We start from the raw sequence: 17027 nt of genomic DNA, 5'->3' as shown, positions 1-17027 counted from the left end.
TTGATTTCAATTAGAGTTTTTGAGACTTTCGATCTTAGAATTCCTTTCCAAAACTCTTATTCCTTGTTTTTGTTTAACTCATCATCCACCAAATTGTTTTCCAGAATGCCGCCACTGCTGACAAGCAAGGTCGAATTGATGGGTCTTTGCCGTGTCGTATATAATAAAGACTTAATTTTCAAGCATCAGATTTACTCAAACCTAATGAAAATTTTAAGTTGAGAAATAATTTGAAAGTATTTTTAGTTTTTTTTTTACGCTGTTGTTTGCTACTTTTAATGGATCATCTTGATTTATTTTGTATTATATTATTATTTGGAAAGGAGTTATACTATTTTAATTTAATTTTTTATAAAAAAATCTTGAGTCCTTGATTTAAAAAAATTCAATAGTGAATGAATACTCATTATTAAATGTTATTTTAACTTTCAATATCTACTATGAAAATTAATGACTCAATATTTATATTAAAATTTTACGTTAAAAATTTAAATTGAAATAACCTTACCCAAAAGGAAACAAGAGATTGCTATTATTTGAAAAAAAAAAAGGAAAGAAAAGAAAAATCAACAACCATTTATAAAGATTATATATTTTAAGAATAAGCGTATTAGTCTTCCTCTACAATTTGTGCGCAACGATTATTTTATTACGTACATGTATCATGGAAGGAAAAAATTGAGTTTTTGGAGACTTAGACTTAATCAAAATGGAACAATTAAGCTAATAAGGAAATGAAAATGTTTGTTCTTATGCATGTACCTGTTTCAGGAATTCATTGGATCATCCATGGGTACTGTTGTTCATACTTGGGGCTTGCACTTGAAGGGCCCCGTGCGCATAGAAATTTTCAAGGCATTGTCGATTGCGATTGCTGCCACTATGAGTTTCATATTTCTTGGCTATGCTCTTCATCCTGGGAGGTACTAATTATCGAAGTTTATTAGCCGAATCAACCTAAAATCTAGCTCAATAGTTGAGGATTGTTCAAGTCTTATATACTTAACTTAAATTTAATACTTAACATCCATGTGACTCTAATATCATATAGAATTTTACGAGTCTAATTCAACTCTAAATTTAACTCAAGAGTTAAGAATTGTTTAAATCTTATATATTTAACTCAAATTCAATACTCAAGTGATGTGAGATATTTTCTTTAACACTAATAATTAATTTTTTATTTTCGTGAACGATTACAATTAATAAATATTATAATACGAGGTGTGCCAAGAATTTGAGTTGCCACCATTATAGTACAATTTAGAAATCTATCAATTCCGAGCTTATAGATCTCAAAACTTTATTTATTTATATTTTAGCCTTGTGTTGGCATGTGCCTTTTTTTTTAATGATTAATTTGCCCCTATTATTTGATCCTAATGTTGCAACGTCATTGGAGCAGTGATAAATATCTATGGGGTTTTATGCCGTAATATGAGGAAAGGCAACAGAAGGGACACATGAGGATGAATATGGAACAGGCTGTATTAGTTAGGGAGAGTCGTCTAATGGCAAGACTCCATTGCTGCCAATTCTCAAGTTGAAGACACACGGATTCAATACTGTGTCTCAGTATGTGTTGATGGAACTCATGGAAGTAAAATAAGTCATCAGACGGTGCTATTTTTGTCCTTTTAATTTTAATTTACTTGATTGACACACGTCTTAAGCGATATTTTCCGAGAAAATAATAGTGTTGCCGATTGTTTGGTTTATCTGGGGTTCCATTGTGGGGTCAATGTATTTAGGTGAACAGTATCCACGATGTCGCGAGTTAAATTAATTAAACTAAATAATTGGAAATTCAATATTTTTAGGTGAACAGTTGAGCAGGACTTTAATACATAAGAATGGATATGTTAGAAACGAAGCAGAATCCTCTCAATCAAAAGATCCCAGTAATCAAGAATATAGTAAGGGATCACAATACAGTAAAATTTTTATATTGATAATTTAAGATACAAGTGTGTATATACACATAAACGTTAAGAAGAATTACTCTTGAGTCTGAGAGAAATAATAGCAAAATAATTTTTAATATGCGGGTGCAAATGACACTTCAGTACGTGCTGCTGTTTTCTCTTTAATTCGAGGATTTTTGAGCTTTTTCAATGGACTGGTCTTGGTAAGTTGTTCTTAAGATTAATTTTTACGATCGATTGATTCAAATGCAGCATGCTTCTGGCCGTTCTAGCAAAGAACAAAGCAAACCAAAACAAAAAAAGAACACAAAAACAAAGTAAAAATAATAAAGGCTTTTGTTTTATTACATAATCAGATATGATTATGTAACAACTGTTGAATAAAAATAACAAAATTTAATTATTTTATATTTTCACAACCGTTGGATGAAAATTTAACGGCTGTTAAATAATCACGTATGTTACATAATTATATAATTTAATAATTTTTAATAATAAATTAGATTAAAAAATACTTAATAAATAAATTTAGGAAAATTTGTAACCTACCCCCAAATAAATTGACATTTTCCACCGCGTCCCCAAAAAATTTGACTTGTTGCACCGCGCCCCCAATTCCGTTATTTTTTCAGTTAAGTTTAATGGTGGAGAGGTAAAATTGGAAGTTCATTCCTTAAATTAATTTTAATGTGAATTCTCTTTATTGCATTTGAAATAAAAATCTTTAAAAAATTAAAAAAATAATAATAGTGGTGACAATGTGCATGTAATAAGAAATTTTTTTTATTGCAATTGAAATAAAAATCTTAAATAAATTAAAGGAAAAATAATAGTGGTGACAAATGTACATGTAACAAGAATTTTTTTTATTGCAATTGAAATAAAAATCTTTAAAAAATTAAAGGAAAAATAATAGTGGTGACAATGTACATGTAAAAAGAAATTTTTTATTGCAATTGAAATAAAAACCTTAAAAAAATTAAATGAGCTAAAAATTTTCTTTTTTTTTTCATACAGAGGGGCATTTTTGTCATTTAATCAAAACTTAGACGGAACCGTTAAAAATAACTGAAAAATTAATGAAATTGAGGGTGCGGTGCAACACGTTATTTTTTTAGATGCGCAGTATAAAATATCAATTTATTTGGAGGTAGGATACAAATTTCCTATAAATTTATGGGAGGGGCGGTGGGGACTTTTCAAAAAGATTATGACCTCATAATACGGGGAGAAGGGGAGGGGCCCGTTATGATGCAAGCTTTTGATAAACGAAAAAAAACACAAGGACCTTGAAGGGCACGTTCCCATCAATGATTTTGGTTAATTTTGGCTCTCAAAAGTCAAATCTCAATGAGTCTCAACTTGATTTGATTTTGGACTCGACTTGAATTACTATTATCTATATTCAATTCAGTGTATCTCAAATCAATTCTCACCCTTCCTCTGTACAAAGCAAATAATAACTGAAGGGGAAGGATACCACTTGAGACCTCATCACTCAATTTGTCATTTTTTTTAAACAAGCAATCCTATGTAATTAAGTAGCGGCTAAGTTACATTATACGTAATTTATAGTTGATTTAAAATAGTATTCAATGCGAAAAACTAGGACAAAAGACAAAAGCAGTTGGTGAAATATGCATATATGTTCAGATTGATTATCTAATTGTAATGGATTCAGCTGTAATTATGACCAATATAATTAAGAAATAAAAATTCTGTCGGCTGAAAAATCTAAGACGTGTTGGACACACGATGCCTTATCTTAATCGATTTATATCCTTTTCAAACCTAGATTTTACAAAGTTTGAGATTATGGCACTTGGTATTTAAATCTTTATAGGCAAGAATTTAATTTACTTCTAGCTTCCCTTGACTACACCAAAACACACTGTTACAAGAGTTATCTGTCATATATTTATAACAGAGGGAAAGAAAGAATAGTCTCGAAGGGATTCTTTAGAAATACTAAAAATCGTACCCATAGATTTGTAACTTAAGGCCAGTTTAAAAATTATGTAACTTTTAAAATAATTACTATTAGTTGTGCTATAAAAATAATCAGATGTGAAGAGAATCATTTAAGTGTTTAGTAAATTTTATTTTTCAGAAATACTGTGCATTTTGAAAGCAGTTATGGATGTTTGGTAAATTTTACTGTTAAACTATTGAAAGAAAACAAATGATTAAAATATACATAATATAGGATACAAATTATTTATTCATATGAAAACATATAAATATAATATATTTAATTGTGTATTATAATAATTTTTACTAAAAATAAAATTCATAATAAATTAATTTATTTTTTATTATTTTTATTTTTTATCTTAAAATGAAATTTATAATATAGTAAAAAAAATAATTCAACCAAAAAATTGATATTAATAAATTGATATTGATGAATTATAATAAAAATTTATTAAAATATTGATTTTGTTTCTAATTTGAATAAGGATAATTTTGGGTTTATAATTTTAAGGATATTTGTGAAATTATATTAAAAGATAAAATTAATTCTCCAAATCAGAATTTAAAAGTTACTCTTTCTCTGCTTTCAAAATTAGTTATAGAAGGGGCTGATTTTAATAAAAGTGATTTTAATTTTTTTACCAAATATTAAAATTAACTTTTAAATTTTCAAAATCATTTTTAAACCTTCCAAAAACAATCTCAAACGAGCCCTTAATACTTTATTTACATGTATATATTATAAGCAGGGCGGAAATATGTACGAGATGAAAAAAATTTAGAGGAAAAACAAAAGTACGAGTAGAAATTTTACATTTGATCCCTCATTTTTATATAATTTCAATATGTTTTTTTTAAAGTACTAACGTAACTTTCATTTATTAAATAATTAATATCATAATTTATTATCTTATCTATTTGGGGTAATTTTCGGATACCTCCCTTAAGGTTTATCCCTGCTACACTTAGAGAGAATGTATGAATATATTAACATATAGCGCCCCTGAACATATATAAGCATTAGGGAGCCGTTTGGTTTAACAATAAAAATACAATAATACCCTTCATTCTACAGTACAAGAACTGGCAATTGGTCTTACATTATAGAGTTGTCAAATCATCCCTTACTTCTTGGCGCCAAGTGCATAAGAACAAAGACAAGGCTGATATTTACGATTTTGATGAAAACGAACTAACTATTCAAATTTTGATGAAATGTTTACACAACTTAGGAAGGAGGCAGAAGCGAGGGCGGAGGAGTTAAAAAAATCAAAGCAAGTTACTATGCCTATGAATAACGTTAAGAAGCAGGGAGGACAGCTGCAAAAGAGTGGATTTGAAAGGGGAAGTAAGAGGAGTGGAGGTGGGTCGGCAAATGATGACGGGGATAGTTGAAATATAAGTGTGCAACCCAAGAGGGGGGGTGAATTGGAATTTTAAAAATTATCCTAGCAAATCCACATAACAAGCAATCTAATGTCTTAATAAAAATTGAAAGCAATAAGTTCAATCAAAGCACAATAATTAAAGAGCAAGGGAAGAGAAAGCAAACTCAAGGATTTTTTACGTGGTTCGGCAATCCCCGCCTACGTCCACGCCTCCAAGCACACCGGGCTTGAGGATTTCACTATCCAAGCCTTTCCAAGGCTTCAAACGTTTACAATTGACTTCAAGGTGTCAATGAATCTTTACAACAAGAGATTATCTCTCCAATCTCTTCACTCCAAGTGTTTCTCACACTTGTCCTCTCATAATTTGATGAGAAATGAAAATTACAACAAAAACTCTCTTTAAGAGTTGATTTACAAAAGATAGCTCAATGAAGATTTAATCTATGAAGATTTTCGAATTTGAAGCTCAATATAAGTTGTGTGCACTTGTTTATGCTTGCTTGGATTACCAAAAATGAATTGGTTTTGAGTTTATATAGTTTGAGCTCAAAAACTAGCCGTTATGCACATTTTGGTCGTAACCGGATTGCCGGTTATGGATATCCGGAATTCCGCTTAATGTTACCGTTACAGCTACAATTTTGAATTTCTGAACATCCGGATTTCCGCTTTGTCACATCCGGATTTCGGCTTACGCTCATTAGCTTACTGCCCAACAACCGGATTTCCGTTTGTCAGGATCCAGATTTCTGCTTTCAATTTGGATAAATTCTGCCTAAAATCCGGACTTCCGTTTGTCCGAATCCGGATTGCCGCTTGCTACAGTGACTGCTACAGTAAACTATTTTTCAAAATTATAATTTGACCCCAAAACTTTATCAAACTGTACTACAACCCAAAATGTTATGAAACTTTACAAATAGGTCCAATTTCAGAATTTCTAAGTAATGCTTTATTAATCCCAAAACTTTCTGAAATTATGATATAGCCAAAAATGCTATGACACTTTTCAAATAAGTCCTTTACCAAAATTTCAAGCAATACTTGTTTATTTCAAAGTTTTCAAAATTCTTTCAATTAAACCATAAACTTTGAAAAACAACCAATTTCATAAAATCATTTTTCCATTAAATATGAAACATTTATAATGTGAAAATAATGATTTATTTAAAAAGAATAAAAACAATCAATTTCATAAAATCATTTTTCCATTAAATATAAAACCTTTATAATGTAAAAATAATGATTTATTTAAAATGTATAAAAATAATTTGAGTTTAAAAGATTAATCATTCTTAATCTTGTTTGTTATCATCAAAATCAATATTATGAAAACATATATGTTAACAATCTCCCCCTTTTTTATGATGACAAACATTTCATGTATTTAAAGAATGATTTTACAAATTGCTCCCTCTAAATATAATCTTCTTTTACAATTTGCCAATTAGCTAAATTAACATATTTAAATACATGAATTTTTCTCCCCCTCATCATCAAAAAGAAAAACTTAATTGGCAAAGAAAAAAGTAGTAAATTTTTATAAATTTGAAAACATGTATTCTTCTCCCCCTTCATCATAAAAAAGAAAACATAAAAGAAAAGAATAAAAGTAACAAATTTGTGACCCATGTTGTCCGAATAGAAATTTCAACAAAATCTCCTCCTAACAACAAGCATCACCTCAAATACAAATTTAGTAATATTACTCATAAATTATCATCATATCTCAAAATCATCAAGTACTCACCATAATCACATATCATCAAAATCATCAAAAGAATATTCAAAGTGCATATTATTCTCCTTCTTTTAACAACATTGAAATGATATATTACTTTGTCTCCCCCTTTAGACAATAAAACAGTTCAAAATGCATATTATCCAAAATCATATTATATGCTCCCCCTAAATATATGGCCAATTTAAAATTTTAAAAAATAATTTTATCAAAAAACATATCATATTTGTCTCCCCCTATCAATCATCAAAACCTCAAATCAAACACATTAATTCAAAATTACCCAAAACATAAGTAAAGAACATAACATATAACTATATCAAATCCATATAATTCAAAATAGACATATAATCCAAAATCATGGCAAACATCCATATAATAAAAAATAGTAAATGTTGGTGTGTTCAAATACAAGAATAAAGGATTTGAAGTGAAAAAGTATGAGATTGATGGATTTTGGAATGAAATCAAGTGAGGAGTAATCGGCTTTTAGTGAGAGAGAGAGAAAAATTCAGATAAACCTTAGGTTGAATTTGAGATCTAGAGTTTTGGATGTTGAAAATGGAGTTTAAAAATGGTTTTGAGTGAATGAAGTGATGGGGAATGATTTTCCTGATTCAATTTGATGTGAAAAAGGAAGAAAAAAGATGGATTTTGGAGTGAAAAATGAGAGAGAGAAATCGGTTTTTAGAGAGAGAGAAAGAACCGGATTGCCGAATGAAGAAGGAGGAAGAACAATGTGAAATAACCCCCGAAACCGGATTTTCGATTGGCACTAACCGGAATTCCGGTTGTGACAAGAAAAAGCTTCACGCAAAATCAGTTTTCCGGATGACACGAACCAGCTTGCCGGTTGGATCCAAAAGATACCAAGTTCATAATGCTGCCAAGGTGCAGCTCAAATTCGGAATTCCAAATTGACAGAACCGGAAATCCGGTTTGGTCCAGCAAGCGTTCCTTGCGAATCTGGCTTTCCGGTTTTGTTAACCGGTAGTCCGGTTTGAGACAGAAAATTGCCTCTAGAATTCGGTTTTCCGGATTTTGAGAACTGGTTACCCAGTTTTGAGGCAGAGAGGAGGCTTAGCAAATCCGGTTTTCCGGATTGAAAATCCGGTTATTCGGAATTTGTCTCGAGAGAAATCAATAAGAAAGAATGTTTTTCCGGATGAATAGAAAGGGAATATTTGCTAGCTCTTATATTTGTACTACACACACTATTTTATTTCCGGCCTTAAAAATTGATTAATTTTAAATCATTTTGAGATTTAAAACTTTTCAATAAGTCATTTAATACATGAGACATAAATGCATACAAGACCAAAACATATGAAATCGTATCAAACAATGATGTCAATTTTATAAGTGAATGATGATATAACACAATTAACGACACAAGAATTCACACATATAATTCATTCATCATGTATATATTTTACACAATCATGAAACATATAAGCATTCAAAGATTAATAATTCAAGCATATCATTCATTTATCAAGCTTAGGCATTACATAATCATCAAAATCAAACAAAGCTATCATGATGAGTTGACAAGTTATCATCTTATATATATATATATAACCATGCATTATGATAAAGCACTCAATATTAAACACAATGATAATTCAATCATGTAAACATACAAGTATACTTTCACAAATTCAAGCTATTATCCATTTATCATGATCCATTCAACAAAATTAATATGGCAAGAATTATTACCAAAACAATTAAATCATCTTGCCTCATTTTTTCTCCTAGATCATGCTCAAATGATTATCCCCACAAGCTTCATCAAGGAACTCTCCACTATTCATTGTTTGTGGTACCTACAAAAAAATATTCAAGTTGTGTGCTTTGGTACCCAAATATTCTTAGGTCCTTGAGTGTTAGCAATGGTTCCTTTTGGAACCCAAATACACTTGACTCCATAATATACATTTCTCTTAATTGGACATCTAAAACTCATATGACCATTTCCATTACAATAATGACAAGCGATCTTATGATCACTTGTGGAGATAGCCTTAACAAAATAATTTTTATAATATTTTTGTTTCAAGTTAGGCTTATACCCAAGTCCTCCTTTCTCAAACACACATTTTTGAGTGCTTAGTAATTTTTCTAAGTTCTTTTGACCACTTGTGAATTTTAACACAATTTCATTGAGCTCATTACTCTTTTTCTTAAGCACTTCATTTTCTTTCATTAATTCATTAACACGTGATTTCTCATGCTCATATAAAGTACTTTGTTTGCATTTAAATGATGCAATTCTATCATGCAACATTTTATTATCTAACTCTAGTCCTTTAATCTTTTTGTTTAATGAATCATTGCATTTTTGTAAAGCATCCTTTTCATTATTCAAGTCATCTACATATGATTCTAAATGCTCATGTGAAGTGCTAGGTTTCTCATTTGATAATGCAACTCTATCATGCAATGTTTTATTCTCTAATTCTAGGCATGTAATCTTTGCACATAAAGATTCATTTTCATTTTTGAGCTCTACCATTTTCTTTTTAAGACATGCATTCTTTTTACCAATTTTTATCCAATTATCATGCAATTCTTTAAAAGCATCATATAATTCATCATAAGTAAAAAGATCATTTACCTCATCGAGTTCATCACATGATTCTTCCCCAACGGCCATGAGAGCTAGATTTGTCATTTCTTGATGCTCTTCATCATCACTTGTTTCCTCATCGCTATCATCCCATGTGGCTACCATTGCTTTCTTCTTGAGCTTGTTGAGAAGAGGACATTCCGTTCTTATATGGCCAAGCTTCTTGCACTCATAATATTTGATTAATTCCTTCTTCTCCTTTCGGTTCTTGAAGTCTCTAAACTTTCTTCGCTCACCGGATTTCTTAAAAAGTTTCATGAACCTCCTAGCCAGCATATCCATCTCCTCTTCATCCAGCTCACTTTCCTCATCACTCTCCAGTTTCGAGGCTTTGAGAGCAATGTTTTTCTTCTTCTCCTCATTGCCTCTTTCGGCTGCCAAGTCTTCCTCATAAGAAATAAGAGAACCAATTAAATCATCAATAGGTAAGATATTTAAATCCTTGGCTTCTTCAATATCAGTCCTTTTTGGTCTCCATTCCTTAGGTAGTGACCTAATAATTTTCTTAACCTTCTCGCTATTTGAAAAAGTCTTTCCTAGGGCTCCTAGAGTGTTCACTATATCCGTAAATCTAGTATACATAGAATGCACACTCTCATTTTGTTCCATTTGGAACAATTCATATTGCCGAGTGTACCTACTAATTTTAGACTCTTTCACTTGATTTGTGCCTTCATAAACAATTTCAAGTTTGTACCAAATTTCATTAGCACTCTCACAACTAGATACTCTATGAAATTCTTTTTTATCTAGTGCACAAAACAAGGCATTTATGACTTTGGAATTTAGAGTAGCTTTTCTCTTTTCCAATTCATTCCATTCTCGTGAAGGTTTTGGAATATCTTCCCCGACTTCGTTTTTAGTCAAAGGCATAAATGGACCATCACAAACAATTTCTCAAATTTCATAATCTAAAGCTTGTAAATAAATTCTCATCCTCGTTTTTCAATATGGGTAGTCATTACCGTCAAAGAACGGTGGTCTAATTGTGGATTGTCCTTCCCTAAAGATTGAGTCATTATGAGTTGCCATGGATCTTTAACTCTAGACGGTTAAGTCTACACAAGAGCACCTTGCTCTAATACCAAATAAAATATAAATGTGCAACCCAAGAGGGGGGGGTGAATTGGAATTTTAAAAATTATCCTAGCAAATCCACACAACAAGCAATCTAATGTCTTAATAAAAATTGAAAGCAACAAGTTCAATCAAAGCACAATAATTAAAGAGTAAGGGAAGAGAAAGCAAACTCAAGAATTTTTTACGTGGTTCAGCAATCCCCGCCTACGTCCACGCCTCCAAGCACACCGGGCTTGAGGATTTCACTATCTAAGCCTTTCCAAGGCTTCAAACGTTTACAATTGACTTCAAGGTGTCAATGAACCTTTACAACAAGAGATTATCTCCTCAATCTCTTCACTCCAAGTGTTTCTCACACTTGTCCTCTCATAATTTGATGAGAAATGAAAATTACAACAAAAACTCTCTTTAAGAGTGGATTTACAAAAGATAGCTCAATGAAGATTTAATCTATGAAGATTTTCGAATTTGAAGCTCAATATAAGTTGTGTGCACTTGTTTATGCTTGCTTGGATTACCAAAAATGAATTGGTTTTGAGTTTATATAGTTTGAGCTCAAAAACTAGCTGTTATGCACATTTTGGTCGTAACCGGATTGCCGGTTATGGACATCCAGAATTTCGCTTAATGTTACCATTACAGCCACAATTTTGAATTTCTGAACATCCGGATTTCCGCTTTGTCACATCCGAATTTCGGCTTACGCTCAGTAGCTTACTGCCCAACAACCGGATTTCCGTTTGTCAGGATCCGGATTTCCGCTTTCAATTCGGATAAATTCTGCCTAAAATCTGGACTTCCGTTTGTCCAAATCCGGATTGCCGCTTGCTACAGTGACTGCTACAGTAAATTATTTTCCAAAATTATAATTTGACCCCAAAACTTTATCAAACTGTACTACGACCCAAAATGTTATGAAACTTTACAAATAGGTCCAATTTCAGAATTTCTAAGTAATGCTTTATTAATCCCAAAACTTTCTGAAATTATGATATAGCCAAAAATGCTATGACACTTTTCAAATAAGTCCTTTACCAAAATTTCAAGCAATACTTGTTTATTTCAAAGTTTTTAAAATTCTTTCAATTAAACCATAAACTTTGAAAAACAACCAATTTCATAAAATTATTTTTCCATTAAATATGAAACATTTATAATGTGAAAATAATGATTTATTTAAAAAGAATAAAAACAATCAATTTCATAAAATCATTTTTCCATTAAATATAAAACCTTTATAATGTAAAAATAATGATTTATTTAAAATGTATAAAAATAATTTGAGTTTAAAAAATTAATCATTCTTAATCTTGTTTGTTATCATCAAAATCAATATCATAAAAACATATATGTTAACAATAGTGATAATATGAGAGGCCATAAATTGGAGAATGGACACTCTAATGTCAGCAATGTTGAGATTGAAAAATCTAGGGTAACAGGTATTGCTAACGGTAAAGAAAATACAAGTTCTAATATTGGGGCTTTTGATGCAAGTAAGTTACAGAAGTTAAGAAATAAAGGTAGTAAGAAAATTGATACTGTTGTCAGCAAGGGTTCAAAACCAGACCCAAAGAAAAAGACAATAAAGAAGAACAGAGTTTGAGACAATTCGCCTCCAGAGTCCAAATTGGACTTCACGGATCCTGCAGGTGGAAATGGCATTAATATCGAGGTTGAGGCATCAGATCATGGTGAAAGTATGATGGACTAGGAAGATGTTTTCAGCAGTGATAGTGAATCCGAAGAAGATGAAGAAGTGGGTAAGCACAACAAGCCCGATGCTAAGAAGACGAGCTGGTTTTCATCTATGTTCCATAGGTATTTTTCATCAATTTTGTTTAATTAATCTCTCAATAAATCTGTTTGTTAAAAATATGTTCTATTTATTAAATCGTCTTTATTTTTAACTTAGTATTGCTGGAAAGGCAAACTTGGATAAGGCAGACTTAGAACCTGCTCTGAAATCTCTTAAAGATAGGCTCATGACCAAGAATGTTGTATGTATCTGAATCTTTTACCTTTTTACTCTGATGTTTATTAGTTTTCTTTCATTGGCTATTCTGATCATTCTTAAGAAGTTGCTAATGGACTTGAGCACTGACATTTTAGGCTGAGGAGATAGTTGAGAAACTATGTGAATCAGTTGCAGCAAGTCTTGAAGGCAAAAAGCTGGCCTCATTTACAGTGATTTCTTCAATTATGCAGGTATTTGATTTTTAGTTTTGTCTCATATTTGAATTCTCCGATTTGTTTTCTCTTGCATTTTTTTTATAAGACTATTATCATGCTAAAATTACCACTGCAGGTTGCAATAGAAAAGGCTCTTGTTCGCATTTTAACTCCTAGGCGTTCTATTGATATATTAAGAGATGTTCTTATGCACTTGGCGCCAAGAAGCAAAAGGTGATTTGACAACTCTGTAATGTAAGACCAATTATCAGTTCTTGTACCGTAGAATGAAGAGCATTATTGTATTTTTATTGTCAAACCAAACGGCTCCCTAACGCTTATATACGTTCAGGGGTGCTATATGTCAATATATTCATACATTCTCTCTAAGTGCAGTAGGGGTAAACCTCAAGGGAGGTATCCGAAAATTACCCTATCTATTTGTCTAAAATTCCATTGAATTAATTGTCACTTCACGCGTGAAAGAATGTAACATTATTTGGTGTTGATTTTTTTTAATATTTTTATAAGGAAAAAAAAATTGTGTAATAGTCAAATCCATCAAATGAGTTTTAATAGAGCAAATTGTTTTGCTGCCTGCGGCTGCGTGTAGGTTTAGGAAAGATCAAAACATCCACAAACAAAGAGAAAAGTGATACCTTGTGGCACACGACCACACAAATATTATTAATTTTAGTCCTCTCAATTATGAAGGGTAGATAATTAATTAATTAATTAATTAACGGAAGATCCCTTTCACACCATTGCCATTTTTCATATAATGTACAACAATAGATTTAATTGCCTCCAATAACGATCAACTTGATTGAAATTACCCATCAAATTAACGGATCAATAATGCAACAAAACAAGAGGCCCTTATCTCTTTCTTTACGGGAAAGGATGGTGACATCTTAGGAAAATTTCTCTGTTTTTTATAAATAGTTACATCCATTTATTTGTCGATATGTAGATAATTATGTTCCATCGTTATAACTCTATGCTTACTCGTTTTAAATATTTAAGTTGAAATATTTACTGATGTGACATATTATATATTATTTATTTTGTGATAATAAATTAATAATTAATAATAAATTTAATTAATATTATATTCATATCATTAAATAATTGATGATACATCAATGAATATCCCAATTAAGTATTTAAATTGGGTAATTATCAGAAACCTCCTCTGAGGTTTGGCATATTTTCAACTTGATAGATTGCATTTACCTATTCTCAGTTACATCCCCTGACGTTAGTACTCCGTTTAGCATAAGTTTGGTTAGTGAGGACAAGATAGTAATAGAACTTGTTAATAATAAAAAATTCAAACAAACTTAAAATTATCACGTTGGGTTCTGAAATTGATCTGGATTTTATAAATATCCAATGGATGAAAAACAGAAGCATACTTTTAACCAACAAACATTATCACAAAAAAAAAATGGGCATCTTCTTACTCTAATTCAAACCGAAGCTCAAGAACAACACCCCTTTCATTTTCTCTCTCTCTACTATGCTTTAATAGAGAAAGGGTGCCGCGATCAGGTGACCATCACAATGAACTCGAAGACGCTGACACCAGGGACGACTAAATCACGACGGCCGCGTGGAAGAATGCCAATCGGTGAGTTTCGCTGTCGACCCACAGACAACCTCAATTTGTTCGAGCCGCAAATGAGATATGAAAATGGCTTATTACTGTGCATGTCAGTTTTATTAGGTGGAATTAATGAATTTGGTAAAATATGAGTAATGGGTCTGGATAATCTTTTTGAGAGTCTCTGTTGCTTCCTCTATCTTTTTTCCAGCGATTGGGTTAGTTGTAGGTTAATGATTATTGTAAATGCATGTTCACCTGATTTTGCTTGAAGATGGCTTCAGCTACATTATACTGCCTGGTGAATGATTGAAAATGGGTATGAAAAATTTTTAATTGTTCAAGCTATTGTCGTTGATTGTTGAACAGGGATTCATGCTAGTAATTGAGTGTTGGAGATACCTTCTGCCACAATATTAATATTTGAGGATCTTTGATTTTGTTTTTTTTTCTTTTTATCGTGATATGTACATGTCTTGGTTGAAAAAATGTCATGGTTTGCTGCATTCTCTCGCACTGGAGCAGTGAGTTTAGTGGTTTTAATTATTTTCTTCTTTTGACCACCGGCACTTTCTCTCTCTACACTTTTCTAGGGTTCCTTTCTTTGTTCACATTTCTCTCCAATTTCCCTCAATCCATTCATAGACTCAGTCATCGTCTTCACTCAAAGTCTCTTCACATTCTCTCACTTTCTCAATTTCAAATGGCCAATTTCATAGCTTCATCCTCCCCCAAGTTACTAGCTGCAAGCATGAATATCATCTTCAGTGTATTCTTGAATGTTAAGCTGTTGTAATTATTTTTCGGTTGTGTTTCATGATACTTTATAATATTATAAATTGAATAACCCTTTGTTAAGATAGAGTTTATTATTATATTCCTAACGTGTGAGGTGGGATATTTCAGGATGGTACTTTCTTTGATTATGATGATATGGAAGCACATGTTATGTAGCGTTTAGCTACTGCTCACTATTTTCACGGAAGAGAGATGCAGAGATATCCTGGACTTAATGCTTCCCAAGTGATTGATTCTAGTTATGCTGCAAATGCTTCTTTAACTCTGCCAACATATACAAAATTACCAAATTTCTGTCATAAGATCAATTGACAATGCTCAACCTCCCTCATCTGATCCTGATATTAACAGAGATAGCCTTTTTAAATCCAGGTATTTGTTCAGAACTCAAAAATCCAATTATTTTTCATATTTCAGTTGTTTTCAACTAGCATTTGGCTGGCAAAGCCCAAGAGGTTATTTGAAAGGATTAAAAAAAACTAGAATTGGCTTGAAATGCTGAATTATTCCTGTAAAAGTTTTTTCAGTGATGCAATGAAATAATAGTCAGCTTGGGTAGAAGTACAAATGATTTCTGTCACTCTTATTAACTGATTTGCATTCTTTTTTCTCCATTTGTTGTTATGTAAATGTACTTTCGAAAAGCTTGATTGTTTTTACCTTAGAAAGTGGATTTATCGTACATATAGTTTTTGCCTTAGAAAGCTCTTGCTTCTATTGCACAAGTTTTTGTAATTATACATAATTTCTTAGATTTCAATAATTTATATATATGTTTCAAATTATTCAATGGATCATTTTTTTTTAGAGTTTTCTTCAGACAGTTACCACCTGATAATCCAAGGGGGCCAAGTCCTTCTGAGATATTCTCCTTCTCATAGTTTGAAAATCAAAATGGTCTGCTACTTCGTAGATTTTCTGCAACTTGGTTTCATTTGGAATTGGTATTTTACATGCTTCAACATGTCAATCTGACTTGTGTTTGTTTCTTAACAGATACAAGGAATTAATCTCGAAGGGTACCTGTAGCTTAAAGGAGAGGCTGCTTTCTCGGAATACCTCAGTTAAGGAACTAAGCAAAGATGTTGAGTGTGATATGAGTGCCGGAATTGCTGGCGTTGCAAAAATGATTGAACGCCTAGATGGCTAGATCTTGCCTCAAAGTGTAGAATTTCTACCCCTTCTTCTGTTAACGTAAGGGGACAGTCTAATATTTTATTTGGTATTTTCACTGTAATTACATCTCTTGGCGCCAAAACAGATATGCTATTAGTAGCCAACAATTCTTTAATTTGTGTGAACAAAGGTTTTTTTTTCAACTCAATGGTATTTTGGTCATTCTATCAAACGACAGACGGTCAACTAAATGGTAAACTAACATTGGGGGAGGTGACTGAGATTATATGAATACAATCTATCAAGTTGAGAATACGCTAAACCGCAAGGGAGGTTTCTGATAATTACCCTATTTAAATTAAGTAACCGTAATATTATTGTTACAATAATTTAAGTACTCAACTATATTTCATCTAAATATAATAATCTAAAAAAATTTACTTAACTACTATTGGAAATAAAAGAGTCTCTATAACTATTTTATGAGAAATTCTAAAATATTTATGAGGTATCATACCAGCTATGAAATAAAAATATTATTTTTATATTAAAGAATCAAAATATAATTAATAACTACATAATTTAAGTACGT

The sequence above is a fragment of the Citrus clementina genome, unplaced genomic scaffold (genome assembly GCF_000493195.1).
Source record: "Citrus clementina cultivar Clemenules unplaced genomic scaffold, Citrus_clementina_v1.0 scaffold_2, whole genome shotgun sequence".
NCBI lineage: Eukaryota > Viridiplantae > Streptophyta > Magnoliopsida > Sapindales > Rutaceae > Citrus > Citrus x clementina.
The sequence above is the reverse complement of the archived record's forward strand: the minus strand, read 5'-3'. Positions refer to the sequence as shown.